Source organism: Balaenoptera borealis (genome assembly GCF_965194805.1).
Source record: "Balaenoptera borealis genome assembly, chromosome: 7".
NCBI classification, from domain to species: domain Eukaryota; kingdom Metazoa; phylum Chordata; class Mammalia; order Artiodactyla; family Balaenopteridae; genus Balaenoptera; species Balaenoptera borealis.
In genome coordinates, this window is record NC_138864.1 from 21,572,255 (window position 1) to 21,590,095 (window position 17,841).

Consider the following 17,841-nt stretch of genomic DNA (forward strand, 5'->3'; position numbering starts at 1 on the left):
TAGCAAAGGAAGGCATTGTCAGCTGAGCTCCATCTCCCAGTGTCCCAGCCATGGTCTACTAAGGGACGTTGGAGAGCCTGGCAAGGCTCAAGGGCATTCTCATCTGAGCCAAAGCTAACACCATGAATTTCAAGGCCATTAATGATTTCGTATTTGAGAGTTGAGAACAGAGTTAGTCCTCAGAAGCTGTGATCCTGACCTCTTTGCCCATGATGGGCATAACCACCAGCCTGACCCTGGTGTACACTGGGGCACAGGTTCCACGGTACCCACCCACTGCCCCTACAAAGAGTTCATCAAGACCAAGTTTTTCACAATGATTTATTTTCCATCCATCTTCTTTGGTCCACTTTTTGAAAAAATAAAACCAGGGAGCTAAGGCTATGAAACATCTAGAAGGTTTTTAATACCACAGTCATGCAGGACTGCTGCTGAACTCACTAGGCCAGTTCTTGGCAGGTATGTTCTGTACCAGATTACACTTTCAGAGGCCTTACACCTACCCAGGTAAGTAAAGGGTAGGAGCAGACATAATAGCCTTCTGGACTCAGCCTAATTACTAAGCAAGCTTCCTACGCTCACCAAGAAACAATTTTATTACAATTTGGCTTCATACAGAACTGTCTGCAAGCTAAGAAAGCATTGATTAGTGAGCATGAATATTTCATTCTCTTAACAGTTCTACTTTTCAAAATAAGTTATTTAATAATGCTCTACTCTATAAAAAGTGAGTTCATTTCCTATTGCTACTGTTAACAATTACCACAAATGTAGCAGCTTCAACAACACAAAGTTCTTAGAGTTTTGTAGGTCAGAAGTCTAAAATGAAGGTGTGGGCAGGGCTCTATTTTTTCCAGTGGCTCTACAGGAGAATCTATTTCCTTGCCTTTTCCAGCTTCTAGAGGCCTCCTGCATTCCTTGGCACATGGCCCCTTCCTTTACCTTCAAAGCCAGAAACACTACATCTCTCTGACCCTTCTTGTGTTGGTCACATTTGGTTCAAAGTGAGTGAAACTTGAATTTACGGTAGTTTATTAAAACAAACCAAAAAATAAGGGTTTTCTTGCTTCTAAGTTCAAAGTGAGCAAAGAGACCTACTCAGGGCTCCAGGCCTACCACGCAGAGAGGCTGCTCAGATGGTGTCCACGGCAAAGGAGGCAGGGACCCCTGTGCTGTGAAGGTGGCACCCAGCTCCCAGCGGTGTGCGCAAGAGGGGATTTGTAAATCTGACAGTGGCTGCCTCTCGGGAGCGGAATTGGGAGGAGCGATTTTATACACTTCAGTTTAACACTCATTTAGCATCTATTTACTTGCATTTAAAAACAAAGGAAGAATTGGGAGCATAACATGCTGGTTAAGAGTGCAGAACTTGGGGCTTCCCTGGTGGCGCAGTGGTTGAGAATCCGCCTGCCAATGCAGGGGACACGGGTTCAAGCCCTGGTCCGGGAAGATCCCACATGCCGCGGAGCAACTAAGCCCATGCGCCACAGCTACTGAGCCTGCACTCTAGAGCCCAAGAGCCAGAACTACTGAGCCCTCGTGCCACAACTACTGAAGCCCGCGTGCCTAGAGCCCGTGCTCCGCAACAAGAGAAGCCACCACAGTGAGAAGCCCGCGCACCGCCACGAAGAAAGCCTCAAATAAAAAGAAAGCCCACGCGCAGCAACGAAGACCCAACGCAGCCAAAAATTAATTAATTAATTAATTAATTAATTTTTTTAAAAAGTGCAGAATTTGGAGTCGAACAGATTGTTCAAATTTTAATTCAACTACTTATTAGCTGTGGGAACTGAGGCAGGTCACTCACCTCGACTGGCCCTCGGTCATCTCTAACACTGGAAAGATACCTGCTCCATAAAGTCCTCATGAGAGACAACCTAAAAGACTTGTTTAAACTCACTATAAACTCACTCCAACCATATTCATGGCTGGACAACCAAGAGCCCAGAAATGGCAAGAGAGATCCTGAGACGGAAACAGTCGCTGTCTTCAAGTGTTTGGGGGAAAAGTGGAAATGACTCTTTTCTGTGTTGCTCTAAAAGGCATAACTGAGACCCATAGGGTGAAAGTTTTGTGGTGGAAATGCCTTTCAAGTCACGGTAAGGAGGGACTGCTTCAGCTCAGGCCGCTTGTGAAAGGCAGTGTGTGCCCGGTGGCTGGAGGAATCCCAGTGCGGGCGGCATAAGCACCTGCCAGAGGTGATCTGCAGGGGAATGTTGCCCTGGGAGCCTGGTTCGGTGAGTGGTTTTGAAACCAGGCTGATCATCGGAAGCACAAGGAGAGCTTTACAAAATGCGGGTTTTGTGTCCACACACAGTCCTAATGAACCAGAATGGTTCTGTGGGGGCCAGAATATGTATTTTAGAAAAATTCATCAAGAGAGTCTGATGAAAAGGAGAAACCAGTGGATTATGACCTCTCTGATACCTTGAGTTCAAGAATCCACGACGTGATATTTACTGAGTTGAATTTTAAAGAGTGAAGCAACGGTAAATGAGGGCCAGAGTGTCTTTGTAGGAAATGGGAAAGGGTAAAGAGTGCAAATAAGAGGGGGACCCCATCCCTGTGACAACCCAAGCATGGCCAGGAAACAAGGGCTCCTCATCCAGGAGATGACCCGGATCAATGGAGACCCTGCTGCCCTCTGACAAGGGGACCCTTAGGTATATATCAACTTCCTGCAAACCACTAACATAAATTGCCTTTGAAAACCAGAGTTACAAATAATCCCTCCCCACTAGGTACATTTGACAGATTCCATTTTGAGAGATGAGCTACGTGTTAGACAAAACTGGCGACAGGGAGAGATGTCAGGATGCTATGGCCAATGAAGGGAACAGAGGAGACGTGCAGTCTTTGTTACTTTTTAATTGGAGGAAGATGTTATCTAGGGCAGCAAGACATTTAAGAGGTGCCATTAATTGTTTGTTGCTGTCACTGATGAGAAGAAGGAGAACAGGCAGGGAGTAGACTTTGAAAATTAACCATCTTCAAAAATTAAGGAGGAGTTCCTAGACCTAGTGGGGAGCAGGTTAGAGTATTAAAAATGAGTAAAGTACTAGTTGCAATGACAGGCACTTTCCTAGTCATCATAACTAGGTAAGTACCTCTTGGTTATAATATTGGGATACTACCTTATTCTGGGAGCAGCATTTCCCAAATCCTGTTCAGAGGAGGACACCTAAAAACTTGAGAATGCAAATGTGCACCAAACTTTGTGTGTAGCTGGATAAAATGGTCTCCTGCATATTTGTTTTACTACTATTTTTGAAATTTATGTAGACACTATTGTAATTAATAAAATACATACATAGTTATTTAAAACTTTACTGAACACAAAGCAGCTTTTCATCACCAGGAACTATTCCAGTTGATGGGTACCAAAGTACAAATGCTATCATCTGGGCGTGCACAAACCTCCTGCTTGAGAGAGTGAAAACTAAGCTCAGTCATTTAGGAAGGGTCTATTTGTGTTCATTTTCCTCTCATGCACTCTACAAATAGCTTTTCCTTGCTTTACACTGAGCTGGCTCTTCAAGTGTCGAGAGGAAAGGAGATGGGAGTGCAAAGAGAGGTTGGAGGAAAAGAGCAATGATTTAGCTGCTTTCGTTTTGTGGTGTGGGGAGGTCCCCTTCCCACCAAGTGAAAATCTTCATATGTTTTGCCAGCAAACAGAGCTCTCTGAGGCTGCCAGCATAAGTGAAATAAAGTGTAATTTAGTTTATTAAAAAAAAAAAACTCTGCTATTAGAAAACCTAAGAATTATTGGGAAGAGGGATTGCCTGAATTATTCATTGCTTCAAAAAGTAATCATTGATTTTTTCCAATGTACAAGGTTTTTAAACTGCCCTCCAGCAATTTACAAAATAGTGGGGATGCTACCAGAAAAGGAACAGGGAAGGAATGTTTTGCATACCAAACATTTTGCTGGCAAGTTGTTGAAAATGATACACCCACACCCCATGGTAACAGTGTAAATTGATACAATCCTTTAGCAAAGCAGTTTGATGGTGCATTCAGGAGTCTTAAAATGTTCAGACCTCTTGATCCCATTATTTATGGGAATTTAATTTTAAGTAAAAAAGCCAAAGGAAGTTAAAAGTTACATGCAGAAATATTTTCATTGAGCACAGTTTCTTTTCTTTTTTTTTCTGGCTGCACCACACGGGTTGTGGGATCTTAGTTCCCCGACCAGTGATTGAACCAGGCCTCTTGACAGTGAAAGCACAGAGTCCTAACCACTGGACTGCTGGGGAATTCCCTGAGCACAATTTCTAATATTGAAATTTTGGAAGCCATCTAAGGCTTAACAATGAAGGAAGATTAAAGTAAATTATAGTAAGGCTACTCAATTAAATACTATGTAGCTATTAGGATGTAAGTAACTGAACGGTAGAAACAAAATGCAGAAGATAAAGTTCTGAGTGAAGAAAACAGAATATAAAATTGTATCTATGCCTTAATTGTAGTTGAATAAAAATATATTATCTATATTGATTCTTCCAATCCAAGAACATGGTATGTCTCTCCATCTGTTTGTGTCATCTTTGATTTCTTTAGTCAGTGTCTTATAGTTTTCTGAGTACAGGTCTTTTACCTCCTTAGGTAGGTTTATTCCTAGGTATTTTATTCTTGCTGTTGCAATGGTGAATGGGAGTGTTTCCTTAATTTCTCTTTCTGATCTTTTGTTGTTAGTGTACAGGAATGCAAGAGATTTCTGTGCATTAATTTTGTATCCTGCAACTTTACCATATTCATTGATTAGCTCTAGTAGTTTTCTGGTGGCATCTTTAGGATTCTCTATGTATAGTATCATGTCATCTTCAAACAGTGACAGTTTTACTTCTTCTTTTCCAATTTGTATTCCTTTTATTTCTTTGTCCTCTCTGATTGCCGTGGCTAGGACTTCCAAAACTATGTTGAATAATAGTTGTGAGTGTTGACATCCTTGTCTTGATCTTGATCTTAGAGGAAATGCTTTCAGTTTTTCACGATTGAGAATGATGTTGGCTGTGGGTTTGTCGTATATGGCCTTTATTATGTTGAGGTAGGTTCCCTCTATGCCCACTTTCTGGAGAGTTTTTATCATAAATGGGTGTTGAATTTTGTCAAAAGCTTTTTCTGCATCTATTGAGATGATCATATGGTTTTTATTCTTTAATTTGTTAATATGATATATCACATTGATTGATTTGTGTATATTAAAGAATCCTTGCATCCCTGGGATAAATCCCACTTCATCAAGATGTATGATCCTTTTAATGTGTTGTTGGATTCTGTTTGCTAGTATTTTGTTGAAGATTTTTACAGCTATGTTGATCAGTGATATTGGTCTGTAATTTTCTTTTTTTGTGGTATATTTTTCTGGTTTTGGTATCAGGGTGATGGTGGCCTCGTAGAATGAGCTTGGGAGTGTTCCTTCCTCTGCAATTTTTGGAAGAGTTTGAGAAGGATGGGTGTTAGGTCTTCTCTAAATGTTTGATAGAATTCACCTGTGAAGCCATCTGGTCCTGGACTTTTGTTTGTTGGAAGATTTTTAATTGCAGTTTCAATTTCATTACTTGTGATTGGTCTGTTTATATTTTCTATTTCTTCCTGATTCAGTCTTGGAAGATTGTACCTTTCTAAGAATTTTTCCATTTCTTCCAGGTTGTCCATTTTATTGTCATATAGTTGCTTGTAGTAGTTTCTTATGATCCTTTGTATTAAAGCAATCTACAGATTCAGTGCAATCCCTATCAAATTACCAGTGGCATTTTTCACAGAATTAGAACAAAAAATTTTACAATTTGTATGGAAACCAAAAAGACTCTGAATAGACAAAGCAATCAATCTTGAGAAAGAAAAACAGAGCTGGAGGAATCAGGCTCACTGACTTCCAACTATACTACAAAGCTACAGTAATCAAGACAGTATGGTACTGGCACAAAAACAGAAATATAGCTTAGTGGAACAGGATAGAAAGCCCAGAGATAAACCCACGCACCTATGGTCACCTAATCTATGATAAAGGAGACAAGAATATACAATGGAGATAAGACAGTCTCTTCAATAAGTGGTGCTGGGAAAACTGGACAGCTACATGTAAAAGAACAAAATTAGAACACTCCCTAACACCACACACAAAAAGAAACTCAAGATGGATTAAAGACCTAAATGCAAGACCAGACACTATAAAACTCTTAGAGGAAAACATAGGAAGAACACTCTTTGACATAAGTCACAGCAAGTTCTTTTTTGACCCACCTCCTAGAGTAATGAAAATAAAAACAAAAATAAACAAATGGGACCTAATTAAACTTAAAAGCTTTTGCACAGCAAAGGAAACCATAAACGAGATGAAAAGGCAACCCTCAGAATGGGAGAAAATATTTGCAAATGAAGCAACTGACAAGGGATTAATCTCCAAAATATACAAACAGCTCATGCAGCTCAATATCAAAAAAAAAAAAAAAAAAACCCAGTCAAAAAATGGGCGGAAGACCTAAATAGACATTTCTCCAAAGAAGAAATACAGATGGCCAAGAGGCACATGAAAAGATGCCCAACATCACTAATTATTAGACAAATGCAGATCAAAACAACAATGAGATATCACCTCACACCAGTCAGAATGGCCACCATCAAAAAATCTACAAACAATAAATGCTGGAGAGGGTTTGGAGAAAGAGGAACCCTCTTGCACTGTTGGTAGGAATGTAAATTGATACAGCCACTATGGAGAACAGTACGGAGGTTCCTTAAAAAACTAAAAATAGAACTACCATATGACCCAGCAATCCCACTACTGACCATATACCCTAAGAAAACCATAATTCAAAAAGACACAAGCACCCCAATGTTCATCGCAGCACTATTTACAATAGTCAGGACATGGAAGCAACCTAAATGTCCATCGACAGTTGAATGGATAAAGAATATGTGGTACATATATACAATGGAATATTACTCAGCCGTAAAAAGAAACGAGATTGGGTCATTTGTAGAGATGTGGATGGACCTAGAGTCTGTTATACAGAGTGAAGTAAGTCAGAAAGAGAAAAACAAATATAGTATATTAACGCATATATGTGGAATCTAGAAAAATGGTACAGATGAACCTATTTGCAGGGCAGGAATAAAGACTCAGATGTAGAGAATGGACATGTGGATGCGGGAGGGGGGGTGTGATGAACTGGGAGATTGGGATTGACATATATACACTACCATGTGTAAAACAGATAGCTAGAGGGAACCTGCTGTATAGCACAGGGAGTTCATCTCAGTGCTCTGGGGTGACCTAGGTGGGTGGAATTGGGGTGGGGTGGGAAGGAGGTCCAAGAGGGAGGGGATATATGTATACATATAGCTGATTCACTTCGTTGTACAGCAGGAACTAACACAACACTGTAAAGCAACTACACCCCAATTAAAAAAAAAGAAATATATATATTATCTATATTACCTACCAGAAAGGACTGAACAGAAACATGAAAACATCTGAATGATTTTATTTACTCCTGGGAATTTGTGTGTGAATTTTATTCACTTTTATCTTAGAATGTATTTACATCATTATAGAGATTGGTACACAAAAGAAAGTCTGAGCATGAGTACAGAAGGGATTTCTACCAGGCTCACCATCTCCTCCACTTACATACGTATTGTAGACTCGAGAAACCATTATCACTAATTCCCAACCTAAACGTGTCCCTTCTCTCAGGTTGGGGGAGAAAATTGAACCTATAGTACAAGATACTGCAGTGTAGGGTTTTCCCACAAATAAGGCCCCGGATCTCTCTTCTGGTCTAGAAGGAGATGCAGAGAGATGCATGTTGACCATACAGTGTTTGACACTGTTATAACTGAGAAACTGGTCTGTTTCATGTAAGCCTCACAAAAACCCTATGAAATGGAAAACAAATGCTCAGAGAGGTTATGTGGTTTGCCCAAGGTCACACAGCTAGTTGGTAGTGGAGCCCAATTTTCAAACTGATTCAAAGCCTTCTCATTCTACTCTACATACCATTTCCAAGCCAGTTTGGGAAAAGATGAAGGTGCATTGTCTGTGATGAAGTACAAGTCAATTTGAACACAGGTCATCAGCCCATTTGGCCCTTGAGATTTCAGGCTAATGTTCTCAATCCCAGTTGTACCTTAGAATCACCTGGGGGCGAACTTTAAAATTTTTGATGCCTAGACCTCATCTCCAGAAATTTCGATTTAATTGGTTTAGGTACAGCTAGGACAAGGGAATGATATAAGCACTCCCCTACTCCGCTCAGTGATTCTTCATGCAGTAAGGGCTGAAAATCACTAATTTAGGCCTTTGCATTTCAACTGGCCCCATGATCTGAGTTAGAATTCACTCGTTTCATTTCTTTATTGTTGTGAAATACACATAACGTAAAATTCACCATCTTAAGCATTTTAAAGTGTACAGTTCAGTGGTAGTAAGTATAATCACAATGTTGTGCAACCATCATCAGTCTAGTTCCAGAACTTTTTCATCACCCCAAAGGGAAAACCAATCAGCAGTCACTCCCTATTCCCTCCTAGCCCCAGCTCCTGGCAACCACCAGGTTGCTTCCTGTCTAATAATTTGCTTATTCTGGACATTCCATATAAATGGAATTATGTCATAGGTGCCCTTATGTGACTGTCTTCTTTCATTAGGAAGTTTTCAAGGGTCATCCATGTTGTAGCAGACTCAGTACTTCATTCCTTTTTATGGTTGAATAATATTCCGTTGTATGTACAGATCACATTTTGCTTATCCATTCATCTGTTGGTGGACATTGGGGCTGTTTCCATCTTTATGCGTCCATTCACTCTTCTCCCCAAATCTGAAGTTCCTGAGGGCACACCTTTTGCAGAAAAAGGAACTGGAGAGAAAAAGCTTCGTAAGTTCACAATGGACTCGTGGTTCTCAAAGTGTGATCTCCAACCAGCAGCATCAGTATCACCTAGGAACTTGCTAGAAATGCCAGTTCTCCATCCCTGCCCCAGATCTTCTAAATCAGAATATCTGGGGGTAGGTAGTTATGAAACTCTGTTTTAACAAGCCCTCCAGGTGACTCAGACACAGGCTGAAGTTTGGGAACCTCTGGCGTAACTGACACTGGAGTGGCCTTTCAACTCGAGGCATTTCTGCTGCCTTCACTCAGGTCAAGTGGGCCCACACTGCAAATGAAACCCATTCGGAGCAGCGCGGTACGGCCCTGGGCAGCCTCCCTGGTGGATCAGTGACCGCACCCCGTGTGTCGGGATCCAGGATGCTAGTGTCACTGAGATCAGCTGGTACCCAAGATGAGGCTGACACGACACACTCCAGTTCTCACAGCTCTCTGTATAAACAAACACATGTTGTAAGAAAATAGACTTCATTAGAGAGCTGCAGCCTAGCAGTTTACATTGTTGAGTGTCTCGTATGTGGGGAACCGCAGTCAACATGTTCACTCTGGAAATTCAGAAAACAGTTGGCAGGATCTCCGCAGTCAGAGGTCTGCTTCTGCCCTCACCAGTGAGGGTCTTGCCTTTCCTGCCAGCCTGGACTCTGCTCAGCCCTCAGTCCAGTGGGTCGTGTGTCTTGCTGCCTCCATGCCTTCGCTCAGCCTGTCCTCCTCCCAGGGACCCCCTCCTCCTGATGCTCCACTCCTCATCCAAGGGATGGGTGAAGCTGGTCCATCCCTTGTTACTCAATCAGCCCTTCGCTTTCTGTCCCGAGAGCCAGGTGGGGCATCCCAGCTGACAGCCGTCCCTTCTCCTCCCTTATTTTTGGCATCACCATTCCTTACTTAATCAGACTGTGTGGCTATCTTCTGTTTGGGGTCATTTTTTTTTAAAAATAGACTTTATTTTTTTAGAGCAATTTTAGGTTCACAGTAAAATCGACCACATAGTACAGAGATTTCCCTTACACGCCCTGCCCGCCTCATACACACAACCTCCACCAGAGAGTACATGTGTTATAGTCGATGAACCCACATTGACACATCACTGTCACCCAAAGTCCATACTTTACATTAGGGTTCACTCTTGGTGTTGTCCATTCTATAGGTTTGGACAAATGTATACTGACATGTATCCACCATAATAGTTTTATACAGAATTGTTTCACTGTCCTAAATATCCCCTGTGCCCCACCCATTCATCCCTCTCTCCTCCCAACCCCTGACAAACACAGATCTCTTTACCGTCTCTACAGTTTTGCCTTTTCTAGAATGTCATAGAGTTGGAATCATACAGTTGCCTTTTCAGATTGGCTTCTTTCACTTAGAAATATGCATTTAAGTTTCCTCCATGTCTTTTCATGGCTTGAAAACTCATTTCTGGTCATTTCTATTATGTTATTATTTTGTCCTTACCTTGTAAAAATTTAATTCGCAACTATTCTGTAAGCTCTGATATATATGATATAGCAGGGGAAATGCTATTGAAAACCACTACTGTGGCCACTTTCACATATTAGGACATAAATTACCTTGCAGTGAAGAAACCTATCACGTGACCCTTGATGAGACTCTGGGTGAGAAAGGCAAGCTCTGGGCATGGCCTGGGAGGTTAAGGGGAAAATGGGAAATGAGATCCGTTCTGCTTTGTAGGAAAGTGACTGGAACTCAGGGGTTGGAGGAAGCAGTTAGTCGGCCTGATGGCAGCTCCTGGGGAGGAACAAGCCCACGAAGAAAGTGACAAGCCACGGCCTTAAGGAAACATGGCGCGTGATTTCGAAAAGGGGCGGGACGTTTTGTCTGTACTCTGCTGTGCTCCAGTTCCTCTGCGTTAGACCAAATTTCAAGTCCAGGTGGGCTGCGTATGCAGCCTAAGGCACAAAGGAGAAGGGAACTGGGTCCCCGTGTGGCAGCGGGTGACACGGGCAGGGAAAGGGAAGTCACCCCCAGGCCCTGACAACCCTGGACAGGGGTGGTGGGCTGAGCGGGAGACCACTAGCCCTCAGGGGCAGTCCTGGGAAATCTTGAGGAGGGCCTGGCTCTCACAGAAGGGGAGATGGGACTGCTGATTAGTCTGGATCACAAGAAGAGGATGAGCCCAGAAGGCTGGACCACTCAGAGTCCTGCTTGTGTTACAATTATAGCCATGAAATGTCTACCAGGCGGAAACAGCACGATGCTCTATTTGGCCTTTCTGGATCATTCTGCTGTGACGGTGGTTATCTGGGGAGAGAAAGGAATTTGGGAATGTTTCCTGCCAGATAGTTTGGGGATCCAATATACTAGGCAAAAATCCTAATAAAAGGAACATGTACAGTAAGTCCCTTACATACGAACCTTCAAGTTGCGAACTTTCAAAGATGCAAACGTGCATTCACATGTCCAGTCACGTAAGTTAGTTCACGTGTCTGCCGTACATTGTCATGTGTGTGCATCCTCTACAAGTGGTTGTGCTTTTGTGTACTTTACTGTACAGTACTGTATAGAGTACAGTAATACAGTATCTTTATTTCTTGCCTGTTCACTCGATGCCAGCCCCTGTATGCCAGCTGTTGTACTGTACTACTGCACTTTTCAAGGTACTGTACTGTAAGATTAAAAATGTTTTCTTTATTTTTTTGTGTTTGTTTATGTATTATTTGTATGAAAAGTATTATAAAGCTATTACAGTACAGTACTATATAGCCTATTGTGTTAGTTGGGTACCTAGGCTAACTTTGTTGGACTTATGAACAAATTGGACTTACAAACGTGCTCTCGGAATGGAATTTGTTTGTATGTAGGGGACTTACTGTACTGAGTATCCTATGGGTACCATATACAGTAGTTCCGCCTCCCCCCCTACCATCACTGCTTATCCGTGGTTTCACCTTCTGAGGTTTCAGTTACCTGCAGCCAACTGTAGTCCAAAAATATTAAATGGAAGATTCCAGAAATAAACAATTCATAAGTTTTCATAAGTTTAAAATTGTGCACCCTTCTGAGTAGCGTGATGAAATCTCAAGCCATCTGCTTCTGTCCTGCCCAGGCCGTGAATCGTCCCTTTGTCCAGCGTATCCTCTCCTTAGTCACTCAGTAGACGTCTCAGCTATCAGATTGACTTCCGCAGTATCGCAGTGCTTGTGTTTTAAGTCACCCTTATTTTACTGAATAATGGCCCAAAGCCCAAGAGTAGTGATGCTGGTAATTCAGGTATGCCAAAGAGAAGCTGTAAGTGCTTCCTTTAAGTGAAAAGGTGAAAGTTCTCGACTTAATAGGGAAGGAAAAAAAAATCATATGCTGAGGGTGCTAAGATCTTTGGTAAGAATGAATCTTCTATCCATGAAACTGTGAAAAATGAAAAAGAAATTTGGGCTAGTTTTGCTGTTGCATCTCAAACTGCAGAAGTTGCGGCCACAGTGGTTGATCAGTGCTTAGTTAAGATGGAAAAGGCATTAAATTTGTACAGTAGGATATTTTGAGAGAGAGAGACCACATTCACATAACTTTTATTATAGTATATTGTTTTAACTATTTTATTACTAGTTATTGCTAACCTCTTACTGTGCCTAATTTATAAATTAAACTTTATCATAGTTATATATATATTGGAAAAAACATAGTATATATGGGGTTCAGTACTATCTGTGGTTTCAGGCATCCACTGGGGATCTTAGAATGTATCCCCCATGGATAAGGGGGAACTACTGTATTCCTTTTTTTTGAAATAGCCAAAATAGGAACCTAACTGCTCTGACACTTTTTCAGACTAAAATTATTATAGCCATGATACACAGAGAACTTTGGGTCCTCAATCACCCCTGTGTCTGTGCACCAGTGGACTGAAGGTCCCTTTCTGAGGTGATCTGGCCCTGCTCCCCTGTTCGCCCTCCCTTTTCTGAGCACCTTCAGTTCAAGCCCTGGAACAAGTCTGTTGGTCCTGTCCCATCTTGGCTGAGGGGGAAAGCACACCAATCCACATAACTGGCCCGGCAGGACATCTGCCTCTCAGAAACTCATCAGGATTTAGACCTTCTCTTGAATTCACTGCTGCTTAAGATTTGACAAGGACCGTCCCGTGGAGGTTGAGTCCAACCAGTTTTCCAGAGTGACAGAGGGGCAGTGGCACAGGCTCCAAAGCCTGGGTGTGAAGCCTGGCTACAAATCATGAGCTCAGTGAGCTGAGCAGCTTTCTTAACCTGTTTTCTGGGCTTCAGTTTACTCAACTGCAAAATGGGATGATCCTATTATCAATCCCATGGTTCATCCCTTTTTGCAGTTGTTGTAAGACTTACAAGAGGGCCGAGGGCTCAGCACTCTCACTGGCCCTGGAAATGCTCAGTAAGCATTAGCTATTATCGCCCCTGGTTAAGTCACAACAGCCCAGAGCGCCTTGCCTGGACTCTCTTACGCCGGCTCTCAGTGGAATGCTTTCTATTGGATTATGCTGTGGCTTGTTTCCATTAGCCTCTATTAAGGGACAGCCATTGGCACTTGTCACTAGTCTTACTCTAAAGTTGTTGAAGACACTGTTTATAACACTGCGGTGTCCTCCTTAGAAGGACTCAAGAGAGATCTTTCCATCCAAGCCTGGGGAGCCGGCTCTCCAGATGGAGAACAGTTTCCCTCTTATGAGTGCCGCAAATGATTTAACGACTGGGTGTCTCTCCTCCCACTGGTCCTGAAAAAACGAGTATGACTTCGTGATGGTTATTTTTGTACGGGTCTCACATCTGGCTTCATTTTATGACCCTGCCCCTTTGTTTTCCTTATGCTGCATCATTCTCTGCCTGGTGATAATAATGACAATCCACGGAGCACCTCCTATGGGCCAGCCTTGTGCTAGGAGCTTTAGGTGAACTGTCGTCATTGTTTGCCCAGTTCACTAGGAAGGCATCATTTCTAATTTAAAAATTAAAACCCTGGACAGATGATGCGGGTCTGTCCAGGTCCCTGGGGAGGGGAGTTAGGAGAGCGGGAATCCCAGATTCACTGTCACACGAGCCTAACTGATGCTCTTCCCCAGCATGTGAGGCATTTCTGTATACTGTCATAAATCCTTTTGGAAACAAGGCATGGTATAAATCAATCAATCAATTACATTTAAAATGATGTCTTCCCTTGCCAGTTCCCTTATTTAACTGGTGGGACTTTGACTATGGTGTCTGTTGCTTCGAAGCCCCCCAAGAGTTCCAGGACACCGTGATCAGCTGCCCTTGGGAGAAATAAAAAAGAGATCAGGAAGCAGCAAAAGCACAAGTGAATTCTGCTCCTCGTGCCAGAGACATAATTTGTTGACCACAGGGGCTGCCTCCCTTGCTCCCCTTCAGGCCCCAGAAGCAACACCAGGACTGATGGGGTGTGCATTCTGCGCCATGCTGCTAGCTGTTCCAGATTAGTTACATGATCGCACGTGGTCCTCAGTTACTCCCCGTGTGAAGTGCAGGGTCGGGAGATGTTCCCACATGTCCCTGGATGAGGTAGCATGACATGGCCGATAAGACCCAGGCTCTGGAGTCTCTTGCCTGCTTTTGAATTCAGGGCTACTTCCTCTCACTGTGCCTCAGTTTCCTTATCTGTAAAGTGGGTATGATAATACTACTAAAACCGCCTCCTGGGGAGGCACTGTAGGATACTAGTTAAGAATACAGAACCCAATGATCTTAGTTTGAATTCAGTCTCTGACACTATCTGAATGACACAGAGCAAGTTACTGAACCTTCCTGAGCCCTTCTTCATCTGTAAAATGAGGATGCTGGTAGTTATTACTTGAGGGAAGTACCGGGGAATAACAGTACTTAAATATTATAAATATTATAAACTAATATTTATAAAATAATTTAAACTATGCTTGGTATATAGTTAGCACCATATTAACTGTTAGCTGTTACTATTACTATACATGTAAAATGCATAGAGTGGCTGGCAGTTGATGTTAACTAGTATCCCCTCCCTGATTATTAAGACTCAATGGTAAGCGGCACTCTGGGAAACCGTGGTCTCCTCCAGGATGTGCAAGGGGCAGCTCTTTGTGTCGGAAACTGCGTGCAAATCCTCCCAGCTCCTCCAGCCTTGCCGAAGCAAGGAGGGAAGGCTGGAAGCAGGGAGGAGGGTGAGGACAAACTGTCTTAGACGCAGCCGGACGTGGCTTTCTCAGCTCAAGACAGAGCGCCTCACCTCTGAATCTCCAAACTAAATAAATCCACAGGCTTAACTCTAAGCAGTACCCAGAAAAATGAGCTCCGAGACCTAAGGACTGAGGATGCGTTTCTGATGTAAAATCACGTGAACAGATAGAGACCATTCTTCTTCCTTTTCCGAGTGACTCAGCCCGGGAACAAGAGGTCGACACCTGTTCAGCAGAGGTGAGGCTGTGGCCCGGGAGGCCCACACCAGCCTTTCTTCCCCCAACCCCTCGCAGTGCCTCATCTCCTCTAGGCCCTCCTGCGTCATCTTCTCTTACTGTTACACCTCCAGGCACAGAAAGTTACCCTGGCAAATTAGAAATGAGGTCAGAAATAGACATGGGGCATTTATTGAGAAGAATTTTTTTTTTTAATCAGAGTATAATTGCTTTACAATGTTGTGTTAGTTTCTGCTGTGCAATGAAGTCAATCACCTGTATGTATACATATATCCCCTCCCTCTTGGACCTCCCTCCCACCCCCACCCCCATCCCACCCATCTAGGTCATCACAGAGCACCGAGCTGAGCTCCCTGTGCTATACAGCAGGTTCCCACTAGCTATCTATTTTACACATGGTAGTGTATATATGTCAATCTTAATCTCCCAGTTCATCCCACCCTCCCCTTCCCCCCGCCACCACCATGTCCACACATCTGTTCTCTACGTCTGCGTCTCTATTCCTGCCCTGCAAATAGGTTCATCTGTACCACAGAAACAGATGCTGGGGTAGAACAAGAAGAGGATTCTAAGGCTTCAGGTAAAGAAACAAGCATGATAGAGAAAAACACAAGTAGGGGAATAGGATCCGAGAATCAGGAAGTATGAGCATCTTTATTATTTAGCCTTTATTAAATGCTCGCTGTGTGCCAAGCATACATGCACCATCGCATCTGATCTTCGGAGAAAGGTAGATAGTGTGATCCTAATCACTTTACAGATGGGGAAACTGAGGTTTAGAGAGGCTTGGAGATTCGCCTGCTTATTACTGTGCTCAGTGTCAATCAGGGAAGATTGGAGAAGATTCAGAAAAGATCCATAAGATAAAGAAGGGATCTAAAATTCACAGCTTTTACCAAAGTTTAAAGGTCCTAGAATTGTTTAGCATAGTGCAAAGAGGACTGTGGGGGAGTATAGAGGGAGGAAAATTTTGTACCGACGTCCACTGCCCCTTCCCTTTTCCTGCTGGGTCCCTGGGTGTCACAGGGATGTGGCTGGGGGAACCAGCCCCACCCTCAATCCAGGAGTGGCTGTCACATGCTCAAGCCAGTCAGGACTGATCATCTCTCCCACACACTCCCCTACACTGAGTGGTGCAGGGGTGGGTTCAAGACCCAGTTTAAGCCAATGAGACATGAGGTGTGATTTCTGGGATCTTCCAAGAAAGAAACATCTGTTGTCTTCTGTGGAAGCTCTGCCAAAAGACATTCTGTGTCCACTGGGCCTGAATAAGGAAGTGTGTGGCCCTCAGTGGCAACAACCGCTGGTTGCCTTCAAATACTCTCTCCCTTTCTTCTTGGGAATAAGAATGATTCAGTTTCCAGCTGGGCATATTCGAGTCCAACATGGTTCTGTTTCCCAGTGTCCTCTGCAACCGCCCTATGTGACTAAGTTCCAGTTAAAGAGATGGAAGCAAAAGGATTGTGTGGTACTTCCAATGAATCTCCTTACAAGAAAAGAGGCAAGCCTTTCTCATGTTCCTTCCTCTTGCCTAGAATGCAGATGTAATGGTTGGAGCTTCAGCAGTTCTTTTGGACCTTGAGGTGACCTTGAGAAAGGGAACCATGCCCTAAGATGTGGAGCATCCAGTTAGACATCAGGGCCCATGATATGATGGAGCCACTGTACCAGCCCTAGACTCCCTATCTCTAGATTTCTCTTATACTGGGGAGAAATATACTTTTATCTTGTTATAGCCAATATAACAGTAGTTTTTCCATCACATAGAGTAAATCGATGCTAACAGATGGACCCAGACTTGTGCTGACATCCATCTTGCAACCACAAAGGCAGACTTGGAATAAAACTGATACCATGGGTAGCAGAGAAGAAACAAAAAGAAACTGAATCTTTCAATACATCATGGACCTGCTGGGTCAAGCTTTTCCTGAAGCTAATTTTATCACGGGACATTACAGTTCTATGAATCAATAAATTCACTTTTTTTTTAAAGCTAGAGTGGGGGGTTTGCAACTTGTAACTGAAAGCATCCTAGTGGATACATGCTTAATAATACTCTTTAGGAGATAACACATTAGCACAGTATTTCATTTCCAAGGAAAACAGTATAAGCAGAAGTGTGTTTAAAGTGCATCTGGTCTTTCCTTACAGTAGAATCATCAAACACATGAATAAGGCCTGAATGATTTTTTGAGTCACGTAACATTTACTGAATGCCTACTATAGGCCAGGTATTTGATGTAAATTATCTTTCATCCCTACAGCAGTACTGAATGCAGAAATTATTATTCCAGTTTTATAAATGAAGAAATCAAGGCCCAGAGGTTTAAGTTAGTTGTCCAAGGTCATATAACTAATAAGGACCCAGCTAGGACTGGAACCCAGGCCTGCAGAGGTCTCACACCCATGCCCTTTGCACTGCACAGATCCCTGGCCACCGATCCCTTCTAGACCTAATGCTCTGCATCTCCTGTTTTTCAATCTTTGCCTTTGGGAACCTCACAGCAAGGGCCATTTTGAAAAACATTTGTATCAGTCTCACCAAGAAGTGGGACCCGCAGTTGGGTG

General features: G+C 42.9%; 1 protein-coding gene and 1 long non-coding RNA gene across 2 annotated transcripts in view; both read left to right on the forward strand.

Moving 5' to 3' along the window:
* LOC309632403 overlaps nt 1–17,841 on the forward strand; it is an 84,655-nt gene that overhangs the window by 48,976 nt on the left and 17,838 nt on the right. The window lies entirely within an intron of this gene.
* The window catches only part of LOC309632389 (uncharacterized protein), a 324,914-nt gene that overhangs the window by 16,166 nt on the left and 290,907 nt on the right, over nt 1–17,841 (forward strand). The gene's annotated exons all lie outside the window — the stretch shown is intronic.